At 42.8% G+C, this 27,118-nt stretch overlaps 1 protein-coding gene and 1 long non-coding RNA gene across 6 annotated transcripts in view; one reads left to right on the top strand and one right to left on the bottom strand.

Annotated features, from left to right (window-relative positions):
• Positions 1–27,118, top strand: part of Nlg-3 (neuroligin 3) — a 125,195-nt gene that overhangs the window by 75,153 nt on the left and 22,924 nt on the right. The gene's annotated exons all lie outside the window — the stretch shown is intronic.
• Positions 1–27,118, bottom strand: part of LOC139108314 (uncharacterized) — a 55,596-nt gene that overhangs the window by 9,941 nt on the left and 18,537 nt on the right. For all 4 annotated transcript variants that reach the window (XR_011546640.1, XR_011546639.1, XR_011546638.1 and 1 more), the window contains one exon: positions 7,037–7,282. This is a non-coding gene — a long non-coding RNA (uncharacterized lncRNA). The remainder of the gene's footprint in view (positions 1–7,036; positions 7,283–27,118) is intronic.

Raw genomic sequence — 27,118 nt, 5'->3', positions numbered from 1 at the left:
TTATCCTCCGGGGATCTCTTTAATTAATTAATTCCCGCTAATCTTCGGAGTTGTACGGCGTTTTCCGGCCGCGCCGCGGTTCACGGTTCTTTAATGGATTTCGTGATTTGTGGGATTTGTATATTAAAGGATTCTCCTAATATTTCGTTTCGGTTGCGCGCTCGTCGCTTCTTTGGTTTTGAAGTGCGGAGTATCTCGGAATCGCGGCATCCCGCGAATCGACCGGCGCGGCTGCCCGGTGGATTATTTCGATCTCGGCGGCTGATATCACGCGGCGGTTGTGATCGTGATTGTAGCCTGGTGGTTTTATTGCGGGCAGCAGGCACAAATCGCCGCGGGGGTTTGGCAAGCCCTTTCCTTTTCCTCCCGACTTCCCTCCTTTCTTCGTGCCCATTTTGCTGCCTCGTTGCCAACCCTCACCCCCCCGCTCCCGGTTTTATCGTCTCACGCCACTTCCAGCGAAAGAGGATTGAGATTATCTGAAGCCGGCGCGGCATGGTCACGTACGGCGCTCTTCTATCTGTTAATTATCTTTTAATTATCTTGTTTATCTTGGCGGCGACAACGCCGCCGTCGGACGAGGTCAGCGGGATTCTCTCCTTAAAACTACCCGGCAATACCTCGCGACAAAAATGAATATGCATCGGCCGGCAGGACCTGTTTGTGATCTGCCATGTAAACGTCGCCCGACATGTTAACCGATCGATAGAATATATACTGGCCCTGGAATACGCGTCCAAACACGAGTAATATACAGTCTAACGCACAGTCGACCGCGGACGAAATCAAGAACACTATATGGATACTCGATTAATATTAATTAACAGTTTAACGATTTCAAATTTCCAAGATTTTCAGACTGGATTGTGCGCCAGAACGCACGTCCCTTCTTTAGTCGCGGCGTTTAATCGAAAAACCTGAAGAGATTTTTTAAAAATCCGCGCGTGCATCGCGAATGCATAGCGAGTTACATCTTGATTTGATAGAATGTATCGCGCACAAAGAGATCCCGCACAAAGCCCCGGGGGCTGCCCCACGTTCGATAGCGTTCGATCGAAAACGGCGCTTTTCTTCGCCGCGGCCTTGCCCGCGCGCGGGATGGAGATTGGACCCTTTGAAATCGGGCACGTAGGACATCGGCCGCACCGAAATTTGAGTCCCGCGATATAAAGCAAGTCCGCCTCAATGCGAAAAGCGTTGGATTTCGCTTAAATCCCAGCGCAAATCGAGATTACGTGACTACTTTCAGTACAAAGTAAGAGAAAAAATCAAAGAATAAATTTCATTGCGTTCGATTGTACGAACTTAATTAAATATGAGTCCTACGTCAATGTTACACAAAAAAAAAATACTTCGGCAACAATCAAAAGTTAAAAAGACTTGAAAAAAAAAGTCGGCAATCTATGTGGATTGTGAAGAATAAATCGTAGAGTGTGAATATCGCCCAGAGAAAATATCTAACAAAAGTAGAAAAAAAAGGGGAGAGCGAAAGAGAGAAAACAAAGAAATTTTTAATAAAGAAAACGGAAGTTTGATCTGCACAAATCTTCATCAGCCGTGTATGAAATTTAATCATATACAAAAGCGAAGAATGAATTACCTTAATAATGAATGAATAAACTTTAATAAAATTTTCTAAGAGTAAAGTCTATCGAGATAAATGATTTCGTACTAAATAAAAAATTATACATATATGTATAACATAATATAAAATAAAAAAATTAATAAAAGTCTACTTTTTTTTCTCAGAAAATAATGAATTATTGTTTTATATGAAAATTTGTCTTATTAATTATATTCACCCTTTTATTAAGCTGTGATATGTTCATATCAGTTCACAAATTCCAATCTAATTTTTATTTGTTCAAAGAAGTTTCTATTTTAATCTAATTCGGGACAGTGAAAATTTGCAGAAAGCGAAGGCTCCAAAAATCCTGGCAGCTTCCGCTCTGCCGTACTTCTCCCTCGAAAAATATGGCTATTTTCATGCAGTCATTATTATCAATCGAACGACACCTTGGACGGGATCCAAGGGACGGCGGGTCCTGATACACGAAGATGACGTGTTCGGCGGGAAACAATGTGGATGGCGGCGCAGTTCGAACATCGTCAACATATAACGATGTTATCGCTGCGTCAGACAGTTACGCGGGATTTACGCGGGGTAAACAGGAGATGCGACCATGTAAGTGAAATATATCTCAGCAACGCTGCGGTAGGCATCGCCGATACGTTCATCACCGAAGCGCCAGCATGCATTTTCGTTTGCCGCATTATGCGCAGCTAAGTCGATTACAAAACACGTCTTAAATATACTCGGCGCCATTAGCCTAAGGAACGCCAGGCGTCATTAATCAAAAACCGAGAGAACAGAAAAACCTTTGCTGTAATATTAATTAAAAAGAAAATTACGATTTTTATCAAGCGCGCTGTTACTCGATTTGATAGCGATATTGTTTCTGTCCGCTTCACGACTTAATTGCAATAACGGTCTGCAAAAGCATTCGCGTTTTAGAAAAAAAAAAAAAGAAAAAAAGCATTAAAGAGAGCAGATATATTTTGCCGTGTTTATCAGATCGAAAAGATTCGTGAGCGACCCATCATCGCCGGGTTCATCGATCAGTTTCCGTATAGCGCGCGTACATGCACACGTTACCCACTAAATCCGATCATCTCGCCGCTTTGTTAATCGGACTGAAAGATTACATCGAACGCGAACATGAGGCGAGAATCAGACGGTCGCATTTGGCGCTAAATGTGCCGGGAGAATACGGCCGGATGGCTCATCGGCCGAGATCGTAGGTAGGTTCGACGCGATAAATCAGTTAGCTTTATATGCAAATCGCGAATAAGCAATTCCGTCGGCCGCAATTCGCCGGGACGTCTTTTCCCGCCGCGAGAAGATTGCCGCGGCAAATCAGGCGTGAATAACACGCCCAGAGAAAGCTATTTTATCGAGTGAATCGCCGGAACGGTATCGGGACCAAATGATGAAATACAGAGTGTCCCAGCCGCCCCCTTTGCCATCTTTCAACCGCACTCCTATTCTTCGGTGGCGCGAGCTCGCGTCGTCGCGTCCTCCCCCCCTGAGTTTTCGCGAGGAGCAGTCTTTTTTTTTCCTCTATTTTCCAGGCTTTATCCTCGATATTGCGCGAACAAATCTTGCTAAGTAAAAGTTTCACGTCGAGCTCTCATTGAATTCTTGAAATCGAGTAAGCAGCGCTCTATTTTTTTTTTTTTTTCTTCGCACATTTGGAAGAACATGAATAAAGATGCTTTTAAAATTCTTCCGAGCTAGCCTCAATATATTTCCAGCGCCTGGTGAATTTAGCGTAATTTTCAATTCGCCGTTTTCTTAACGGCCCACGCGCCCCCGCAGCTTGTTCCGCGTAACTTTCGCTCAACTCAAAACTAACAATCACCCATTGAAACTAATTAATTCGATCAAACCGCGACGCCATGTTGGCGGAACGGCGGCAGCGTGCGAGTGCGCTGCCGCAAACCGGGTACACCCTAAAATTCCTGCCTGCGAGATCGGTGACGGTGCGGTTGGATGCTGTAGGATATCGGAGGTCGACGAAGGAGCAAAAGGAGCAAGAGAGGAGAGCGAGAGCTGCGAAGAAAGAGAGACAAAGAGAGAGAGAGAAAGAGAGAGATATAGGGAGGGAAGACGACGGCAAAGCCAGAGACGCAGCCGGGGAAAGGGAGGAAAGATCCGAACATACGTGTCCCGAGTTACAAGCAGGGAGGATAAACGGCTTGACATATTAGTTAGTAGCTCTGGCAGAACGAGAAGCCAGCCATATCAAATCGGAGTCCCGAAACAGCTCAACCGTCGACTAACTCACCGTTAACTTCGGCCTGTTTTGTTCTCCACTGCACCGCACGAACGTGAAACGGATAAAATCACGGCGCTCCTTCGTCGACTGGACCTCGCGACGCGTTCCGCGGATTTACGCGAGACGTTCCGGGAATTATTGAAGAATTATCCTCCCAATGCCTGCCCTCCTCTTGGATGTACTCTCGGACGCAGTGATTTTGTTTGCATTTTTAGTTTGGCTCTCCTAAAGTTTGATGAGCGAGGCAATTGCTTTTGCACCAGAACGAGATCGAGTTAAAAAGCTTAATTTAAGTTCCGAGATTATAATTTAAAACAAGGAGCGAGGTAAGGGAGGTGGGATCTAACAAGGTGTACAATAATAAATTCCGATTGACGAATGAGCGTAACGAGCAAAATTTTGCAATTTTCTCTTAAAACGTATAAAAAGAGAAAGAGAGAGAGAGAGAAAAAAAAAGATTAAACTCAACAACGGTTTAAAATGGAAAATTTTTGGGGCGTGAAAAAGTTGATACTATGCTCTGCGCTTTCCGCTAAATCTTTCACGTATGCTCGCTTGATGTATAACCAAAGTTGACGAATTGAGAGAATCAAGAAAATAAAATCAGGAAAATTGAAATTAAATCTTTTATCAAGTTTGCAGACTGAATGTTGTTGTTGGGATGAATACTTCGAACATAAAAGTATATTCCAAAGGCGGCCAGGTCAATTTAACATAAAAGCGGAAAAAGGTGTCTCCGGTTCGAACACTCGGTAACTTTTTTAAAGAAATTACAAGTCTCATGCATCACCGTTATCAGGTTTCACGCACTCGTAACAGCGTTTGCCGTGAAACGTGCCCGTAAAATATGTACGTCGCCGTTCGTTGCCGGGAAAAAAAAGTTCCGTAAATCAAAACGCCGCTCGCGAATTTTTTTTCTCCCCCCTTTTTTTCGGGCGAGTTATACGCGAGGAGGCTGCAGAATGAGAGCCTCTATAAAATCTCGGTCGTGCGCGCCCGTTCGATGGGGACTTGAGTTCGGCCGCTTTTTCGAGGGCTTTATCACGGCCCTATCGGCCGCCCCAAATTGAGAACAGAATTCGTAATGGCGCGATTATTATTCATCCGCCGCGACTGCAAACGTTTCCCGCCATTAAATCCTCGGCGGAGGTATAGAATCCAACCGACCGCATCCCGTCTAAGAATATTATATTAGCTCGTACATTATCTCCGCTCCTTCAAGGAAGACACCGGCCTAGTCTCTGTGACTGCATCAACCAGAGATTATGTTCTCTTCATCCGAGGAAAGATCCTGCGGAAGTTTATTAGACCGCAATGCCGACGACGTCAAACGTTGAAATTTAAAACTTCTCAAACGTCATTTTAACAAACAGAACGAACGTTTTCAAAATGGAACGAGAGGAAGTTACAATCAAGCCCAAAAAATATTTAAAGAGCGCTCGAGTTCTGTAGAGAAAGAGTTTACCGTCCGTTTTTATAAGTTTCAGTGGGAAGGAAACTTATTACGTTTCTTTCGGAATTTTTTTCGTATCATCGATTAAATTCCACGACAATTTCGCCGTTCGTCGTAATAACGGCCGCGCAATTTCTTGTGATTTTTTCCGTTCTCTGATCTCCTCGGAATATTTTCGAGAATTACATAATCCCGGTGGAATGAGAAGACGGAAGTCGGAGCGGGAGGGAGGAAGAAATGCGGGTCTCTTTGCGGAAAAGAGCGATTTTTGGACGTAAGTCGAATGGGAGCGAATGAGAGTAGCTTCAGGTCAATCATCCCCCGTCTCATCTTCATGACGACATTATAGCTCCGAGGGAGATAAAGGGCGGAAACGAACAGGGCTCTCGTTGATTTCGAGGACGAGCAGACGGCGAACGTCCGAGAAAATCGTCTTGATTACTTGATCAAAAGGCGAACTGTTTAGTACGTTTCTGCTCTACGTAATCAGTCCCACCGAAAAGCGAGGTCTCGAAATGTTTGATCTCATTCGTTTTTATGAAGAAAAAGAATATTATTCGAAAAAGTAATAGGCGCCCTATAATTTTTCTTTAAATTACATTACTTGGAATAAAAAGTGACCCTGCTATTCAATTTAAAATTACATATGCTACGTAAAAATAAAACTGTTAGTGTCACTTATGCGGCAAACAATTTTGGCGATTCTCTATATATTTCTTAAGAAACGTCTCTTTCGGGATGATTGATTCGATCGTTTTATCGTTGTTTGGCGTCCCGAGACAAGCCAATAAATGCATAAGGCTCACTGACGGCTTCGCGTTTTCCGAAATATCCGGAGTGACAGGCAAGCGTTCGAGGAGACGGTTAGAAGACGACATAAGGCAGCTCGGCGAAGTGACAGGGGGCTGTGCGGGCAGTGCAATGTTTTAGAATATTCCGACATAAATAGAATAGGGTAGCACGTACAACAACATGGCGGCCTCCGTATTTCACTGCGGAGAACCGCCGTGCGGGACCGCCGCACGTATTTCTGGAAAGACGTCGGACCGCGCTTACTACCCCGTGAATTGTTGGTTTCATGGTGCACATCGGGAATGCACCACCCTCCCCACCCCCAAACTGAATTCTTCACGATACTCGTTCATCACGTCGATAACGCCCCTCAGGAATCCACCGCATCTCCTAAATGTCAATCTTACGTCTTGGCCCTTTAATCTTCCAGACGAGCGTTCCCTCGATTCCCCCAGAAATGGATTTTTAGATTAGAGCCCAACGGCTCTTGCAACCCCTCGCGAGCTCTTTTGTTTTCATCAAGATATATATTTCAACGTATATAATCGTAAAAAGCCCAATTTAAAAACATAGCGTATTTCGTATTTCGTATTACGAGATCATTATTATTTTAAACGCAATCTACGGTTTCCCATAACGCTCTCATTATTAAAAAAAAAATCTTTGATTTACCGATCCGAAGCGCAACGGCAGAGTTAGACAGCCACGACGACATTGTAAAAATTAAATAAAAAATCTAAATTAAAAAAAACGTTTAACGTTTTTAATTAGTCCGTCACTTAAGCAATTAAAAATTATTATTTAAACAGAATTTCAATAAGATTAACTTTCTAAAATTTAAAAGTTGTTTCTCTGCTAATTATTAAACTCTCTATTATTTGTAACGGTTAATGAAATTACCGAGCGATAACGAGAAATTAATAATTTTATACAAATAAAAAATTCTACTCACCGATACGCTGCTCCACCGAAGCACAATGCCAATCCTTGGCCTCCTTCGCCTCTGACGATATTAGATGCCGGGCCAGATCTTTTTTGCATCCGCACTACACGCGAAAAACGTGGTTCATAAATTAATATCGCGCGGCACTATTATACGGCATTCGCGAAAAAAAACACCGACGAACCGGCCGCGGTTTGTTCACGAAATAACGGCGACGAGAACACGTCGTGTCCAGCTTCTCCTCTGGATTTTTGTCTGAAACAGAACAAAAAGGTTGCTTGGTTAGTGGCTAATCCAATATTAATATGCTACAAAAAAATTACGTTTTGCCGCATATAGAGAGACCCGATTAAGGCGCTGATGACATAAACAGCGACTATCATGCGCGAAGCGACGTGAACATCGTATGACTTACGTACACTGTCCGTGTCAGCCAAGGAATAAAATGACTACGTAAAAAGTGATCGTAAGTATTCCGTGCCAAGTACTCGCGTTATGACTATGTTCCGCGGAAAGATCGTCAATCGCGGAAGCCAGTTCGTGACAACCGATAGCTTATTCGCCGAATGTAACTACTTTTCAATACGTTCGCTGTCGCATTCTGTATACCTCTTACTCGGCGACCAGCTAGGGAATGCTGAAGTACGTCGCGCAAATTTTTTCACACCTCGGCCGCGATTTTTTTATGTACCTCTACACAAGTTAACACGTTGAAAAAATTTGTAAGCCGAATATTTTACCAAATACAATGTTGAAAATTATATATTTAAATTTATCTAAATAAAGAGAAATGTGCCTTGACGATAATTGTAATAAATTGTATTTTATTTTATTAAAACGCAAAGGCCAATTATAAAAAATGGTATTTAAATTAGCAATTACGTTAAAAGCTGCGAGACTTTAAATTAACTTTTAGTCCCCGGGATTAAAATTCTTTTAAGATTACCCGGCCAGACTTGTGTTTCAAAAATTAAGCTATCCGGTAAAAATCGTGGGACTCGAGAAGCCGAGTGATTGTGGTGTCTGGGAATCTATAGACTTTCTGGCGGAGTTTCTTTGACTTCCACGGTATCTCTGATCTGTTCTCCGGTGTGTTCTTCTCCTTGAGGATTCCAGAAGACACCGTAATCTTCTTAAGAGCGTGTCGATCGACCAGTACCGCGCGCTGCATTTTTCCGCCTCCTTGCCTCTGAATTTCCACTTTCCACCGATCTTTCTTTCCCCGCCATTTCTGTTGTCGTCTACGCTCTTTTCTTTCCTTTTCTCCATAAAACTACAGAAAGATCTCTTTGCTACCTTGCGTCATATTCTGTAAATGGATCCATCGATTCTCCAGACGCACAAAGTATGGGAAAAATGGAAAAACTCAAAAGTATCTCGAAGAAAATAACGGCCGTCTTGTACGTCATATACAAATTCTCTAACTTCCAGAAATAAGTTACGAAATTAATATTCGCGTAATTTTATAAAATACATATTATCGTACATTCCAATTGTTATACGCGCTTATACATATTATTTATTTCGGCTATTATTTTTAATACCCGTTGATGCGTCGTAAATTAAATTTCGCGTTATTAATTATGTAAGTTACGAGAGTTCGCGGAGGATCTCAAACGTTACGGCCGTTTTTCCGTTGTCTCCCGGGGCCAGAAGTGAAGTCGCTTCCTGCAAGGCACGGCCAATTATGTTGAAGTGTTATCCGATTACAAATTTGTTGCGGCAATCTCATGTTTATAGTTAACACACGCCTTTGAGCGACTCTCCCTAGAGACACATCTCTGAGATGTAATAGGCTTCCACTTTGAAATTACGGGCGAAATTGATCTTCGCTCAAAATTTTACCTCCGCTGGGTACCGCACGATCCGCTGCTCCGCTACCCGCTCTTAATCCCCCGCAGAAATCCGAAAATTTTACATCAATCGCCGAACGAAACGTGATTTGTCGCCCGTTATGACGACGCGATGCGCCTCGTGCGTCACTCGCGAAACTTGGCTTTGACAGCACTCAAACTCGAGGACACGTATTTCCGCGATCTGAGAGCTCATTTAAAGTCGGGGAGGAATTAATTAAAACTCTTAAATAAACGGAGCAACGCCACGTTAAGGACGCATTCGCGGTATCAAAAGACGAGTAATAATTACAATTGCGATATTAATTATAAACCAATTTCAATGTAGATTGAACGAGGCGATATCAGATACAACCTCTGCATGCATTTAGCATAAATTTAATTAACCCCAATTGAGAGCTAAAAAATATTTTAATATTCCCTGAAATTGGACGGCAAAAACTACATCGCGATTATATTTATCATTTTATTAATTTTATTGCCGGTAGCAATTGGCAGTCGAATTTAATTTGCACGTTCTTGTAACATGCATTATTATTTTTTTTTTTATATATCGCAAAATATGAAGTAATAATACACTCTCGTTTGTGACAATAAATTTTCAGAGTTTTCTTTGCCAAGCTATTTCTAGCGTTTAAATATTATTTAGAAAGGTAAAAAAAGTATTCGCAAGTAATATAAAGCTCAGTCTGGAACATTATTTGGCGAGAAACAATCGGCCGGCGCCCCAACAATGAATTTGTAAAGTTACAGCGCCGACATCCGGCGGAAGCTCGGAACAGATGTCGGCGTTGAAATTCGCTGGAATTTTGTCGACCGATCCGGAAAGTTCCTTATTTACAATTAAAGTTCCTTTTTTAATGTACAGGCACGCGCGTCCATGCGCATTGTATATGCGCCGTTCGCTATTGGCACTTCCAATTAAAAATGTTGCAACGCAGTTTTCATGCGCTAATTAAAACAGAAACGTGAAACGGCGAAAACCGTCATAATGCGGGAACACGCAAAACAATCTACTCGTTAACAAACAAAAAAAAAAAAGAAATAAAAACCCCCAAAAAAGGGAAAAGAAAAACGATCCGAATTTACTCTACGAACAACGTTGTGAAAATTACGGTAAAACGCGGTCTAACAATTGACGTAACTATGTTAATATTTTTACAACAAAGTTAAGTACGTTTAAGTAAGCGAAATTTGGTTACGTGACCCTCTGCGTTTTAATTTAATTATTTGTCCGTTTTGAATTAATTTTAATTAATTTAATCATCAAATCATGCGCACCTCTGTTCTTAATATTACACGTTAAATCCCATTTATCTATTTTTACCGGGAATTGTAATAATTATTGCAATAATTATATATTTATTTTAATTATCACTAAATTGATTATTATCTTAGCAGAAATGCAACTGTTCGTTTAATTTCTGCATAGCGGCGCGTAATCGTTCGTTTAATTTCCTATTTGAAGGGAAAGGTAGTCGCGGCGCGTGATGAAGTTGAATCGATGACGGAAAAATGAACGAAATGGCGAACGAGAGATTTCTCCGAAGAGATTCTCTCTCTTCTCTCGCTCTGAAAAATTTCGCCGGAAGCGGTCCATTCGGAAACTGCAGAAAGGATCTCCATCGGTTTCCCCTTTCGCCTGAGGAGGCCATCGCGCGCGGAATCGATTTTCTGCGGCCACAATGCCGCTATCTATTATCCGTTATCAGCCGCGACTTTCAAAACTTGACGTGGACGACGAGGTGCTTTACGACCTTCAGCCTTGAGCGGCGCGTCCTTGGGCAAATATTTCCCCTCGCAAAAGTCACCCAGTGGTAGAAACGATACCGCGCGCCGGCCAATTTATCAAATCCCACCGAGTTGTACACGAATTGTCGAGATAAGGCAAAAGAATCCAGATCTTTAATAGATCGCCGTTATCTCGCGCGCCCACGCGTAATTAATCGCTTGTTCCAATTTTATGGAGGTGAACTTGGAGCAAAAAGCAAACCGACTGCAAATATAATATCCCCCTTTTGTAATCGTCATCGTCATCCCGCCGTTATTTATCAAGCTATTCTCGGCTCGTATGACGGCAAAAAGTCGTGCTAATTTTGCGGTCGCAAAAAATATCTCGCGTCTTTAAAAAAAAGCTTTCATCGCGCTCCGACTTTTAGAACGGTATTCTTGAAACGATGCTGATACAAAGTAATTCTGAAATAGCTCTTTTAATAATTTTCAAGCAAAGTATATTCCGCATTTTTCGGCGTTCCTTCTGCTACTTCTTCAAATCGCAAATTAAGCTGCGCATAAATCTTGGAGGATACGAAACGTCCAACTATTACATCCTTCCATATCGATCCTTTCTATCACGCTTCATCAGGACGTCCTGTATTCGAGCGTTCCTCATTCCTCATCCCCTAGCCGCCGTTCCATTTGTCTCCAATGAAAATCGAAGCGGCATAACTCAACTAGTCGCTCATCTTGCCCGCTTCAGAACAAAGTGTTCTACTTTTTTATTATAATTATGGCGCCTTGAAACTTTTATGAGCCGCTAATTCCGAGGAATCTGACGTAATTACTCTTGCAGGAGCTGCGAAATTGAAGGAATTAAGAGGCTCAAGGGACTCACCGGCCCTTCATCCCGCGTCCCTTCTGTCTTTCCGCACGTCCGCACCCTTTCGCTTGCTATACGAGTGGCATAAATTTCATGCGTACATGCCTAGGGAGGTGCCATACGTCCGACCCTGATAACCCATCTCTCTCGAACCGCCGCTGTACCACTCGCCCTCGAATGCCTAAATTAAATAATTTATCGGCCATCTTCTCTCTCTTTACCTCCCTCCTTCCCTCTTTCTCCCGATCCCTCAAATGAGAGCACGATCTACAGGGTGTATTTTAAGGCTAATAGCGCGTTTTAATAGTATAACTTTTCACCGTAAATTTTACAGCAATGATTCAAGAAAATCTCAAGTTCTCTCGCAGCTTGTATAAATTATTAAAAATTACTTGCAAGTCCGCACTGTTTTAAAAACCGTTTATTGCGGTCATAAAAATTTCTTTTACTTAATTTTTTTTTCCCCTACAAATTTAATTGTGAGTCCGCGGACAAGTTCGATACCAAAGCACAAGCGCAATTTAATTTTATTCAAGCTTAAAGAATTTCGGAACATCCTCAGCGTCTCGGAGCTCCGAGTCGTCACGTGGACGAGGAACGTATTCCCACAGGAACAGTATTCCTTAACTTCGGCCTATTTGTAAAGTTAAATTGCACACGTATTATTGACGTTCGCGGAGCGGCGAACGTCGCAAATTCAATATTGGAAAAGGATTCCGTTCGTATGATCGAGCCGATGTCAATTAAAGTCAAAGTACTCGGCGGGAATCGATAGAGAGCGTCTGCTTACGAACCGGCGGAGTCTGCCTTACGATCGGTCGAGTGCAGGCAGCCCATCGGCAAATGGCGGATAGACATCATTCCGGACGTAAAACGGAACCGCCAGAGCCTTCAACATTTATCCGGCTCACGTAGGTACATGCCTCCTCGAACTGCGCCATTTTGCCCGGCGGGCATTAAGATTTCAGCCTCTTAATCCTTCATACATTCTGGCTCACTACCAAGTGTCATGTACAAATTACGTTGTAAATGTGACCCTCTCTAAGCCGCGCGATTTCACCTTCGCCGCCCGTAAATTTTATTTTTGAAACTTCCGCCGTTAAATCCCCCGCAGATCAAACTTTTGATAAGTAACGCTCTTTACGAGCTATTTTACAGTCGGATTAATTTCGCCTCTGATTTCATTTCTAGTATTATTTCGTTTTTTGCCGGAGCGGGATTTCAGCATTAAGGGGGCGAGAAAAAGCGTTAAATGCTTGATTCAACCCTCCTTAGAGCAATCGTCCTTAATGATGGCCGCCACTGGAGCGCAAACGATCGCCGAAGGCGTCCGCAAAAAGTGGCTCTTCATCGATCCTTCCGCGGTCGGATCAACGAAGGACGATCTTAGGGAAGTCAAGAAGATTAATTACATCCTTGCAACTTGGAAGAAACGCGTCGGTGAAGAGTCTTGCAAACACGCGAAAGATAACGCGAGCTCGCGCCGGCAAAAAGGATCATCAATAAGTTTAATTAAAATAGTGAAAGTCCGCCAAGTCCATATCCTGCCGGGAACCGATCGCTATTTTACGAGATTCGTTCTCTGTTGAATAAACAAGAAGCGATATCGCTCTGAGGACTTTGCCGTCGCCATATTTTAAATTACGGAAGTTTATACGAACGGCGGGAAGAAGCGGGGCTGGAGAGGGGAAAAAAGACGAGGGCTGAAATAGCTAGCTCGCGCCGTCCATCTTCTTCGTTATCCCGCGAAGCTCATCGGCGAAGGATCCGCCCTGTTTGACATCCCGTTTAAATCAGCAAAGAATAATATTGTCCGCGCCGGGACGAAAACTGCAGGAAAAGCGCAGTTTACGAAGGGAATATTACTACGCCGGTGTTCTACGCAAAAGTAGCTCCCGTAATATCCTGCGCTGAAGAGGATTTAATATTATGCATGTCACAATACTTCCGGAAGTTGTATTTTCATCAAAATGACGTGCGTTCGCTCGCAATGCGAGCTTAAAAATTATACTTTCATAAGTCGGACAGAAGAAAAAAAAAAAAAAAGGGGCAAAAATCTTTATAACGCGATTTGACGACTTCACGGCTGTCGAGATCTACGTGGGGACCCTCTCTCGCTTTCTCTGTCCCATAATCGCGTCTCTCTAGATTTAAAAATCGTCGAGGGGGTGGTGCGACTTCCCAGTTCCCCGGATTCATTTTCTCCGGAGCGGAAACATGCGCCTTCTGAATCACCCGTCGACACGCCGGCACTTCGCACGCCGGTGCTTTGGGCTAGTAAAATAGAAAAATCGCCGGTTTAACCCGCGGAGCGTGACGTACGGAAAGGCAGCGCCTGCAAGAAAGGCTCGGCTAGAAGGGCTGGGAGGACAGGTGGTGCGTAGAGGGCGAGAAATTCTCCGAGTCTAGTCTTCGGGCACGCTCCATTTATCGTCAGGCGCAGCGGCAACTTCCGGTCCCGGCTACCGTGTTTGCGTGTGCGCAGGTATTCGTGTACGCGCCGGCTACCATTCGGATGGAGCTAATCCATTAAGTCCTGTATACCCACAAAAGCCGACATCGCGCGAAACGATTTTCTTTTTCCGCCCTTTCTCCCGATTCCCGATTCCCTGCGTTCCCCATCGACCTTCTCTAGAACGCGCCGCGTCAATAACCACTTCGCCGATATCGATCTGCATGCATCAGATGGGGCACACCGTTCGTTGCACCAAGCTCGCATACCGCCTCGCGGGCGCAAGGGATTCTCATGGCGGCTCCGGATTGCTCATAAAGAAATCATGCGATGCGGGATTAAGTGCTTGAAAGCAAATAGAAACGTAGCAGATCACTATTTTCCAGCTCGCGGAATATACTTTGTTAGAACAAGCCTCCAATACAGAAATAATCTATATTAAAAACGGTTAACGTATGGACTGAAATAATTATGTATAAAGCTGTCGTTTTTTTCTTTCTTTTTTTTAAGTGTTACTTCTTAAAGATTATCTATCAAAAAAAAAAATTAAAGTATATTTGTAGTATTTTTTTTTTTTAATTTAAATAGGTACGTAACTCACAATGTGACTCACAATTGAGAGTATAGTTCACCGTCAGAACGCGGCCTTAATTAATGAAAAAACAACCTCTGTATGGTCCAATGGTTTCCATTAATAAACACTTTCGACTCACTCATGCAAAACGGAGTTCCGGAGTGCCACATAGTGTAACACTGGACCACAGCGGGCGCGGGCTATCATTTTTAAAATGGCCATCGTTGAAGTTATTGGCGCGTGTCGCCAAAGAGAGGCTTCTATTAATTTTTAAATTAAATACGAATTTCTTTCTCTCATAAAGAATGTGCGCACAAAAGCGGCCGCCGCTGTCATTCAAGCGGTTTTTAAACGCGTGAAAAAGTGTGTTATATAGATAATAACTCTGCGAAACGGAACGAACGAGAAAGCGAGTAAAATTTCTTTCTTTTAATGAGAAAATAAAGAAGTTAATAGATTATTCTATTCGACTGCTCCTTATTTCAACGCCATTTCCAACGCCGTGGCGCCGGAATACAATTTTTTTTTCTCCTTCTTTATCTAAGTATTTTCCCTGCGTCGGCGTAATCTTTGATCGATCGGCTTTCTCGCGAACTCAATTTATTAACTTCGTACAAGCGATGATCGATCTTCGAAAGTTCGGCCGATTTCGGCGTAATTTATTTTCGCGAACTCAGACGAAATCAATTCCAGAAGTATACACCATCGGGCAGAACTTTGAATACATTTTCAGCGGGAGCGAGCACAATTTTATGTTCAGAAGGGCGTGTTATGAAACGTGCAAATCGCAAAGTGAAAGATCTTTAATCTCGAAGTTTAGCAACGGAAGACTTAAGATTCTTAAGATTCTCGCCGTGACGAGAAAAGAAAAATTTGATTAGCGCTAACTAGCCACGCTTCGAACGATTGTGCGCCAAAAAAACGGCACTAAATTCCAAACATCTCATTGATTAACTCCGTTAACTTCGGTGACAAGCAAAACAGGATTTTCGAATCCGAAATACTTCCCATACCTTTCATAAGGGAGCGAGATAAACGGACGTTCATTAACGTTTGTAACGAATTCTACGTCGACATTAACTATCGCTATTGATTCGTAGAAACCGTGGGACCTCCAAGATTAGCGAGACGAGACTCTGGCAGCCGAGTCAGCCGCGATTCTCCCCGCACAGGGACAAGAAGGATTGAATTAGCGTTAGCCGGCGTTACTGCGGCGGCTTTCGCGTCAGCAATAACAATTCCCACACGTCTTGCAGAGGTATCTAGTCAGCCGCAGTGCTGTCGACACCCTCGCATCGCCTTTATTGCCGCTGATACCGGTAGGTACAAACGCCACTACGGCACTACGACGGCGGTACAACCATTCATTCGGTCGGACAAAGTACCGACACCGTGCTAAATATACGGTCGATACCGGGCGAGAGTGGGCCGACGGGGTGAACCGCCCGCACCCCCCGGATGCAGTCGCGTCGCTCGGATGCATCCGCCCGCGAGTGTGAGCAAGTTGGGGTGCGCGTCGCGACGGGGAGTGATAATTCCTTCGAGCGGCCGGGGGACGAGGCACGGGGTACAGGAAAGCTGTTACCGAGACTGTTGTCACCGAGAGATCCCGAGGCAGGATAGAGCGAGAACGTAAGGAACACTCCGCCGTCTTAGCTCCGCCGCCATTAGTTCCGGCTCGACTTTCACGCGCTCGTACATTCACGTCCTTCCGGACCGCCTTTGTGTAATCGTTAGGTTCCTCACTTCATTATGTCAGCCTGCTTGGCGTCAATTTGCATTTTCTTCCGGTTTTCCTCCACTAGCCGACGTTATCTATCGAATATCTGGAGACTTCCCCTATTACCTCATCAATATCCCGATATTTATTGCCCGTTTTGCAAAATGAGACGCGTTAGAATTAATTTAATTCTCTATTAATATCTCGCCGATGGGAAGCGTTTTAGCGTTTGACTCGAGTGATCAAAAGTCGGTCGCGCTTACACGTTAAATGGAGAATCGAGCTAACGCAGTTAGCGTTAAGCGACGGGCATGAATGACGATCGGTTAATCTGAATCGAGCGAAATTGTGTTCGTAACGTGCACTTATTATCCGCGCCGTCGCTAGCGAGAGAAACGCGTCGAATTTAAGGACAATTTGTAGAATCGCAATTAACGCGCGATTTTGTCGACCCGCCGTAATGACCCCGGGGCAAAATGTCGATTTGCCGCCGTAATGAACGAAGCGGTTTCGCGATTGGAATACCTGCGATTTCGGCCAGAAGGACACTCTCACCGCCGGCCGCCGCCGCCACGGTATGTGCAAGAGGGATCTGTCGCGGTCGTACAAGCGCGCATTAACGTCACCGGCGGACCCTCTAATTGATGACGTCATAATTATTATGCACGATTATGTAGCGCGGGGGATGACGCCAACTTGCGGACGATATACTGCACGGATCTGTTATGCTAACTGTGCCGCGTGCAGCAAGCTTTATGAATGTAATCAATTCGCCTCGCGGTATTTTAAAGAGAAAGAGATAAAGGCACGCGACTTTCCTATACATCCGCGGCAAAAGGATTCGGGGATGGAACTTTTGAAAGCGGCTAATTAACGTCTCTAATAAACTTATCGCGGTGTGTACGAATTAATTCGCCTAATGGAAACATTTAGTTAATGGCGAATTTGCCTGCCGAGCCGTGGCGTGTGCACACAAAGCGTTAACTTTTACTGCCGCATCTGCGGGCTTCGGGTCCGGGGGAATGAAATGCGCAGTGGCGGGACGCCACCCCGAGGCTGTATAATTGCGCCCCGCATCTTTCGATCTCTGCCGAATGTGGAAACGTACTTTAAACGACTTCTGCCACCGACAGACCGGTGACTGGTTTCCGGCTGACGAGGCCATTCTCCGTCTCCCTTTCTCTTTTTCTCTCTCGCGCGTCCTCCCTCAGTGGTCTTCTCATTTCGTCCGCAGCTGACGTGAGCCGGCACGTCCGCAAAATGGAACTTCGCAATTCCTGTATTCCTGAACAAAACCCTTACGCTCGTGGACTTCTGCTCTTGGAAATTTTTTGCCCCCCTTACTGAAAATTGAACCTGTCGCATCCGTAGACGTAAAAATTGAAACACTTTTTGATGTCTAAATTAATTCTCCGGGATTTAAGGCGTAAAATAGAGAAACGAATTAATATTACCTCACGTTTCTTCGAATTATATTCCAACACTTTTACGTTCCTCGGCGTGGAAGCCGCGTCTCGCGATATTGCAACCGCGAGCTGCCCGAAATATTACCAGAGTCCCGACTGCCAATACAATTCTCATTAATTCAGATCCCAGATCAAACGTGGCGTCATAAAGTTTTCAGAGACCGATTAATATTCGAACAAAACGTATTTAAATACGCAGAGATTCCAGAGTCGATTTAATCCCGAACTGATCGATACGCCGAATTAAATTCACCCGGCGAGATCTGTTCCCCACCGGTGTGGGATTCGCCTGTGTACACTCTTGCGAGGAGGTAATTCTGGAACACGGAGCGCTGCTTGTCTACTTATCCGCGCGACAACCGGGACACACGCACGCAGGCATGCGAGGAACGTGACTGTGACACGCCGGAGTATCGTGCCCGCGGGAGATATATTACCCTGGCAGCGCGATCTGAAAATCGATCGATCGCGACCTAGAAGGAAGGTTAATCCGGGGTACAGCGGACCCCAATTAAGACCGCAGCGGCGCGACCGCAACTAGTGAACGCGGTGCCGAAACCGTCGACCTCGGGCTCGACATTCAACAATTGTATTGCGAAAAAATCCCCCCGCGCTCACAAAGCCACGTGAATTCTATGCGCGGAAACACATACCACAGCCTGCAGATGTGGAGCACAATGCAGCCTGCGGTTCGCGGGCGAAGTGACAAATGCAGCTGTTGACGTTTCCTTCTGCTTCTCAATTATCGAAGGAATTGGTTGCTGACGCTGCCGATTGATTGACTCGCCCGCCGTTGATTCTAATTAGCGGAAACCTCGCGCGCGTTTCTTTTATCCGGGCGAAAACTGAGTCGCTTCTTCGCATTTTTTTACGCCGGGAAAAAACCGCGAATTTTTCACTCGCCCTCTTAAATCTTATCGCGTTCCGTTTTCCCCGATTTTCTTTGCGGAATAATTATTTGCTTCAGATAGAAAGGACGCGTAAGATAGAAAAGTTATCCTTTCAACGAGTTGGGTAAATTATAATTCAAGGCAGAAGATTAATGTAATAATAAAATCTGAAGAAAAAAAATTAAGCAAAATTGTCTGTTTAAAAAAAGAATAAGAGTTATATAAAATACGTACATCCGTGGCCCGTTGCCGAAAATTATTAAATGTAAAACAGTTATTTTATTTTATTTTTTTTTTAACGTAGAAGAAGCTAGAGTAAATGCTGTGTACTTTGTAATATCTATCTAGTACGAGTAAAAAATTAGAGTAACTAAATTTAAAGTAGAAAAAGGTTTATAAAGAGTTGATAACGTGATAAGGATTGTAAATTGAATATTCGAGTGTCAATGTAGGAAATGGTAAAGTTTAGGTTTTACAACTTAGAATTTGAAGAACCAATTATCCGAGAACTCTGCGCATTTAATTCGAAGGTTCTTAAAATCGCAGTATAAACGTAGCTCTTACATCGAATTCGTTTCGACTACTACGCAAGGTCCTTCACGATAAATTCTGCTCAATACCGGGCTTAACCATCTCCTTGATTCTGTCGATATATAGATCCTCTCATTTTCCGAGTTGACGCGCTTCAGTACCTGCATATGGATTTATCGATGAAAGAGAAAAAAAAGTGACGTATTTTTTTTTTCTTTCTTTTTTTGCCGCTTTTGCATCTCATTTTTTGATGCATCTCCGCATTGGGACTACCTATTTTTCCGGACCAGTTGGAATATCGGGAGCGTTACATCATAAAAGTGTCGTTAAAAGTTTTTTATTGCGTCATTATTTTCTTTAATCGAAAAATTCGAGGTGGAAAATTTTCAGAAAAAGAGAATCGGCGACACCGAACGACGACACGAACGCGCTTGTCGTTATTATTTTTATACCCGACTACCGCGTCCCTCGATATGTTAAAAAAAAACGTATTCAGTGAAACGTCTTTTTGGTAAAGACATCGTAATGTCTGAACAGAAATAACATTCTTAAGTCTAACACGAGGATTGGTTCTTTACACCCAGCGAACAATCTTAAACTCCTTTGCATCCCATTCAGTCACTTTTTTCACACCTGCTAAAGGATTCTTTTTTCACAGAATTTTCTTAAAAAATTTCTTGGGAGAGAAACAGGTCGAGAAAACGTAGGAACTGGGAAATTATTCTAGGTTTTCGTACTTTTTGGATTTCTAAAACCCATCCTCGTACTTTTCAAGCGCCGATAAGGGTCGCACAAACGAGCACAAATGAGTTCCGCTATCGGTCGAGATTTTCGGATCGCTAAATTTCGTTGCTAGATATGTAAAAAGCACAGGCGACGCGTTTTTTTTTTGTTTGGTCCTCACGTAATCGGCCGCATTATGTGCGCCCTCATCCCGAACAGTTGGCGGATAATTTCGGTCGAACTGCCCGAGGGAAGTTTCGCCATTATCTCGAAACGAGATTTTTCGAGCGCAACTGTCGGGATTTGTGTTTAAATAGTTACGGAGAAGAATAGAACGTTCTCCGGAGGAAAAACAACCAGAAATCAAAGAAACTAAACCGTCCAAATACCTGATTTTTATTTCTTATTCAATGTTTCTCGCGTAAACCGGATGACTTTGTAAATGAAATTTTTATAAATATAAATTCTATCATTTTGTAGGAACTTCGTGTTTTATAATATTCCAGAATACTTTGCGCTTCAAAATTTAATTAAAAAAAATTTTTTTGTCTGACATTTAATATTATAAATTAAAGTAGGAATTTTCTGTCGCTGAAAATTATATAATTCTAAGTTTTACTGCCGCAACATTTAATACTTTGATAAATTTTGTTTAGAAAATTTTAATCTTTTTCGAAAAATGACTGCTAGAAGTTGGATTTTTAAATTTATTGTAAGAAAATGTTTTCTAGTGCAGGCCGAGTTGCTAGATACGGCAACAGTTGCCGGAGGGAACAATCGATAGTTAGAGACAACTGTGATATGACGTGACGAGTTCAGAACGGTCCGTAAATTTTCTAGGCAAATGGAATAACGCTAGAACTGTCTCTTTTCCTTCGCTATCAAATTTAGACATTTTATTATTAAGGCAGGAATTTTTCGACATATTTCGGATAGCCGAGAAGCTTATCAGATCGATTCGCGGCGGATGTTAACTTAAATACAAAAAGAAACCGAGAAATTACTCGATAAAAGAGTTCGAAGTTAATTGACCGCTGTAACGGCCTTCTTTATTCGCAAAAGTTTTTGTTGCTAATGATATTTCGTTAATTAAAATCAGAAATATAAAAATCCCATTTTAACTTTAATTAAAAGCTTTTTCAGTGTCGTCAATGACCAAGAAAGACGTGATCGTTAAACGACAATTAAAACGTAATTTTTTTTTTTATTTACGGTTTTTTTAATGTTAAATTTTACAACAAAGTGCACGGAACGACAATGTATATATAATACAATAAAAAAGAGATATAAATTATATTGCTTCCTCCAAAAAGGAAGAAAAAAAAAACATTGCGAGGAATTTTCTATTTTTCGTACGAGAAAACAGGATGGTAAAGCAATAAACAATTGACAGAACGAATAAAATAACTGAAAGTAAATAGAAGTAATACACGGTATGTGTGCGTTATACAAAAAACGTTGTCAATATTAATTTAATCTTCCGTGAAACTGGGTTCAAACAAAAGAAGCGGATGTAATAAAACAGAATTTTCGAATTTCAAGTCTCGACTCCTTTATCGGTGATTTTTTTTTTCCGTGCATGGATTTTTTAATGCCTTCTGCGTCTCGGGGAGCGTCGGATTCGCGTCCGCGACAAATCTCAACCAGGGGGGAAGGGAGGCGCCAACAAAGCGTCGCGATTTTACTGACAGTGTCTGTCCGCGACGATGGCACTTGATAGATGATAACAACCGGCTCGTCTCTCGTCCACCAGAAGCCATTCACGGCGGCACAGCTGGATACGAGGACGGTAAACAGCCGTGACGTACGCGGTTTTGGTACGCGAACACGAAAAAACGAAGGGACGCCCAGGGGAAAAAAAAAGAAAATAATTAATGAGAGCGCAGCTATTGTCGTGTATCGCTCCGCCTGATGATGGATCGCGATGGGGTTATCGGCGCGAGCTCTCATCGCCTGTCCGCTCGATGATGACACGTTTATAAAGCGGATTTTCCGCATGCCAACATTGCGCGCGTGACGTTAAAAAGACCATTCACGGTCCATCAAAAATATTGTTTATTTGAAAATTAAGCTTATTTTTTTAAGTTATTAATTTTACATTATTAATACGTTTTTATCGAAATTAGTTTATCTTACGCGAATAAACATAAAGGGGGAAAATATTTGAAAAAATATTAATAACGTTAATAAATATGGAAATTTAACTGAGGGAGAAAACGTGAAATATTTTCTTGCACCAGCGCGGCGCTCCGAAGGGATACACGCACGGAAATCATTATCGGAAAAAGATTTCGGGGAAAAAATTTCCTCGTAGATAAACACGTGTTTACCTGAAATTATATATTTCTCTTGAAATATCTGTAACTGTAATTAGTTAAATATAGAACCGAAATGTTGGGCTGTTTCTTTTTGAAATAATTTCCGCATTCGAAATAAATACGGGATTTATTTGGAAACCGTAATATAATTGGATTGAACTCACTAATACATGTAAAATTGTTGTTGATGCATAATAATTTCAGCGTAATTAATTTCACGAATATGCGATAAGCGTCACGTGACGTTAACACGTCGGGCGCGGTAGTCGAGCGTGATATTTCAACGGCAGATGCAATCGTCGCATTACGAAAGCTGCCGTCGTAGCTTACGCCGTCCCGGTCTCTTATTCTCGTAAGATGTTCTCGCAGAGCTGATGGGGTTCGTGTCAAAGGTGACGGGGTAGAATTTTGGATGAAGAAACGTCAATATTTAATGCGCTCCCCTCGAGGATGCAAAGATCGAGGATTCAGCGAGTGTCAAAAGTGGAAGTAGTCGAGAAACCGAAGAGCGGCGGCTCCAAAGGAAAGTACCGGATGTCAGAAGTTGAATACGTGTTGGGTGCAGAAGCGAAAATGGAAGAAACTAAAGTTCGCGGAATAAAAGAATCGAAAAAGTTGCAGATTTGACGCGGGGATCGAAAATTTAAATAAAAATGTAGGCGCCCGGGTTGGGGAGGGAAAGCAGCGAAAGAGTATCAAATACAATGCGAGATGTTTCCAGATTCCGGAGTAAGACAGAATAAGAGGGATCCGTATATTCAGGCACCGGAAGAGTTGAAGATTGCATTTAGGAAGAAATTTAAGTAGAGTCAAAGTTTAATTTGGTATATTGATCCAAATAAAGTTTTCAAGGGGCGAGTTAGAATTGTATTCGCGTCCGAGAATCGCGTGTTAGAAGTGCCGAGGCAACAACGACCGATAGAATGCGAGACGCGAGGTAATAAGGGCGAAGTCTCCCGGACTTTAAAAGTGGAAGATGGCTCGCGCGGTACAACGATGATGATAGGTTCCCGTTTGCGCCTGGCAGGCCCGTAAATCACGGCCGGGGCGCGAAAAATCGCTCTAATTTATGGTCAAGTCAGTGACGGCTTTCCTCCTTTCGTGCATAAGGCCTTTTCTTTCGGCCCGGGTAGGTCCGCAGTCGGCGGCAGGCGCCCCGATAAATCGATCAACGGCCCCCGATAAAATTCTCGGGGCGTCTCCATAAATCTCAAGCCAGTCGATATTGCTGGAACATCGTAGCCACCTAAATGGATCGACTTACGTCGTGCATGTACAACGTTCCGACGGGGGCGGCCGTTTCAAAATCGGTGCCCTTTTCGAGAAATCAACCGTGGAATAACAGAAATATGTAAATTGCCCTGTGTCCCGGCTTGATAAAATCTCTTCTTTTGTACATTACGTTGTACCTTTCTCCTTTACTTTTGTATTACGTTATTTCCATGCCATTGATAATTTTATTGTAATAAAATCATCATAACAGAGAGATCCGAGGAGGGCGAGTTTCCTTCACGAGAAAAATACATCTAGATTTGATTCTGCTCTTGTTAATAAGGGGATAATAATAAAGGAACGAGCGAGAAGGGTATCCGAAGGGTTTCTCGAGGGCGCGCCTAAAAAATTCCGATAAAACCGGATTTGTGTTGAGCGAAAGAATGCCTAGGGTAGGAATGTAAATTAACGCTTTAAAAGCGGCTCCTTGACGCGAAACAATATTCCCGGTACTTGACGGGGGTAAGCGGAAGGGGTTATTACAGCCCCAGCCCTTTGTCTTCTCGCGGAAGATAGATTTTAACCAGGATCTTCCAATGTGGCAAAAAAAAAAAAAAAAATACACACTCATCGCGTTGAATACCGGGACACCTCAGATTATCACCCTTAATATTCCGCGCGTTTCACTTTAATCCGTGCTCCAAGTTTCCTCCCTTTTCGAATTTTTGACGGAATTTATCGGACTTATCAAAGAGGGCTTCGCCGAGAATTAATCAATTGATCAATCATGTATAAAGACTTTATACACAATCGGTGGCATTAATAACGTTATTGTCTTTAATACAATTTCCTATGTTATATTAAAACGACCGGCGCGAGGGAAGCAATATTGTTTGCCGTAGTAAATGAAATACTCCTCTAAAATTTGAATTAAATTCACGGTTCACCGAAGACGATTGGAAAGAAAAAAAAAGACTGTTGAGACTTATCAAGAGTTTTTTTTTTTATTATTATTAAGAATTTCTTAATTTCTTCTTGAAAAGACAATTGAATGACGAAAGTGGCGACTCGTGTAAAAATAAGGGCTCAAAAAAGAGCTAAACATTCATAGAGAAGCTGGAACGCTTTCAGGGCGGCAACCAAAAGCGTTAATTTACTTTATCTGACGCTCGAGGGTAGTTGCGGGCGTCCTTTTTCACAGCGAGGCGGGGGGAACAAGAAGTCCTGGCCGGACATTTGGCAAGGAGAAGCGGGACTTGACGCGCAGGCAGTATGTCATGGCTCGTTCTGGCGTGCCATGGCACGGCGCGGCGGGACGATATTTATGTATCGCGCAGGAAGGGCCGCAGCCTCCGCTCGCCAGTATAAAATGTATTGTTTTCGGATATTCTCCGCTTCATTCCCTTTTGTTCCGCGTCTTCGGCTGGTGCACGCGGGTACGCGCCCGAAGACCCGCTCGGCGAGTCTCCGCCCTTCGCGGGAAGGGATATACGAATAATTTCAGAGTTTATGCGCGAGATAAATGCCTTCTGCATGCAAAAGCGTAAATTATAAATCTCCAAGGGCTCGAGAATCCTTACTGTATAAATAAAATTGCGTTTAGAAGTAGCGAGAGATTGGAAAGCTGCGCCTCCGGCGCGGAAGTGCGTCGAAATTCCTGCAGAATAATGGAAACGGATAATAAAGAAAGTGGGGAAGCTTTCTCGGTAAAAAAGAGTTCCCGCATATTGGGAAATTATAGATAATCCCGGAGTGCACGGTTAAAATTTGAGAACAGTGAGTTTTACGAAAATATTAAGGCGTACAAAAACGCGAAGATTTTAGTAGTAGAGGTCAACGATTTGCGATACATCTCAACGTTTCGTAGGATTTTGCCATAGAATTCGGTTAGCCCCGTTTACCGGAATAACTCTTGTCCCTTCGAGTTTCTTATTGCAAGGGCGTTAATAATACCTCGGGATTCGATTTTTCTGTCGATCGGCGAAATAAAATCGGCAAAAAGGGCTCGCTCGGCACTTACGTTCGAAGCGGGTGGATTGGCTGTAAACGCGATAACGACGAAACGCCGGCGGAATAAGAGGCCGCGGTTTCACTGCGGCGTGAAAAATTGCCCGAGCCGTTCGTTATCGCGGCACGGCCGGTGATCTCGCGACTTTTTGATAAATGAATCGCCGAGGGCCCGGGGCGGATATTAATTGGCCGATGCGCGCCTGCGTTTTCTCCGCTGGCCGTTGCATTGCAATCGAGGTGTATCGCGGGTGTTCCTCGCCGCGAATTTATTACCTCAATCAGTTCCGTTTACATTACGCGATCCATTTCAATTGATTTGCTGTCCGAGAAAAAAAGGAGTGGAGAGGGGGGAGGGGAGGAAAAAAAAAACCCGAGGGAATTTATTTCCGCGAACTTTCGATAAAAACAATAATTTCGCCGTGACGACCGCTATTTTCCGGCGGAACAACAGCGCGGCAATATCGCGCGCTGACCGCCGGTTCGGCGAAAACTTTATTCCATTTATCCAGGTTAATACCAACAGTCACCACAGACAGGTCCATTAATACGCGGACGCATTATCAAAAGATGAAAATGGCGGTCGCGCCGATCAATACGCGATCAATATTTATGCGGAAGCAATGCGGCACCTCGATAAAAACGCTGGTTACCATTTATTAAATTGCTCAATTTGCCTGCCAACTATTTTCAAATAACGCAGAATATTTTATTTGTTTTTGAAATGCTCTATGCATTTTGCAGTAACGATTCCACGCTCTCGAGTAAAAGTTGTAAAGATCAAATTTAATTTATTTGAATTTATAAAATGCAAAGATATAAGTTTACCATTTACAGTTTATAATTTAAAGGAGACTTTTAATTCGGAAAATATTTTGTAGAAAATAAAACGAGAATTCAATACGCAGTGAAACATAAAATAAAAGCCTCAAAGAATCACAAAAGTAGTTTAAAATTTAAAATTTGATATCAATTTAGAAATAATATTTGAAACAATTTAAACATAAAATTCCATGGAACTCCAAGCACTTCTAATGTGTATACTTTTCTTTTAAAGAGCATTAACCTTCGGTTAAATAATAAAAAGTAATGTAAATGTCATTGTCTTGAGCTGCCACGTAGAGCAGTCGTCAGAACATCTCTAATAAGACGAGCGTATCCGGCGTGTATGTACGTCGCTCCCGGCCTGCATGCGAGCTTTTACCATGGCGATTTCACCGTGAATACAAGCAATGAATGCAGCCGTGATAACCGCATCGTCGTCCTTATCTGTACCCCGTAATCCCGCCTGTGTCACTGTAACTCGCAGGACGACGCGATAAAGTGCGCTGGACTGCAGTTGTACCCGACCTTGCCGCGCATCATTGTGCAGATTTATCCTGACGTTAACCCTACCACATTCAGCTTTGCGCTTCCCTCTGCTCGCATTTTTCTTTTCTATTTTTTCTTTTTTTTTTCTACGTTCGCGAAAGTTAAAGAAATAATACAGTCCGAGAAATAAAATTAAAATTTAAAATAAAATTAAAAAGAAAATTTACGATAATAAATATTATAACCGTAAAAAAAAAAAAAAAAGAGAGAGAACGTTTCAGTTTCAATTTCTGCGATATGAAACTCTTTAAATTTCGCTAAGCATTTAATATTCCCATATTTATATTGACGCGTAGAAATAATTTATTGAAGAATTTAATAAAAAAGTTATTTTTAAAACCCAATTCAATTTAGTATATTAAATATTGCAATAAT

The sequence above is a fragment of the Cardiocondyla obscurior genome, linkage group LG15, assembly GCF_019399895.1.
Source record: "Cardiocondyla obscurior isolate alpha-2009 linkage group LG15, Cobs3.1, whole genome shotgun sequence".
NCBI lineage: Eukaryota > Metazoa > Arthropoda > Insecta > Hymenoptera > Formicidae > Cardiocondyla > Cardiocondyla obscurior.
The sequence above is the reverse complement of the archived record's forward strand: the minus strand, read 5'-3'. Positions and strand labels throughout refer to the sequence as shown.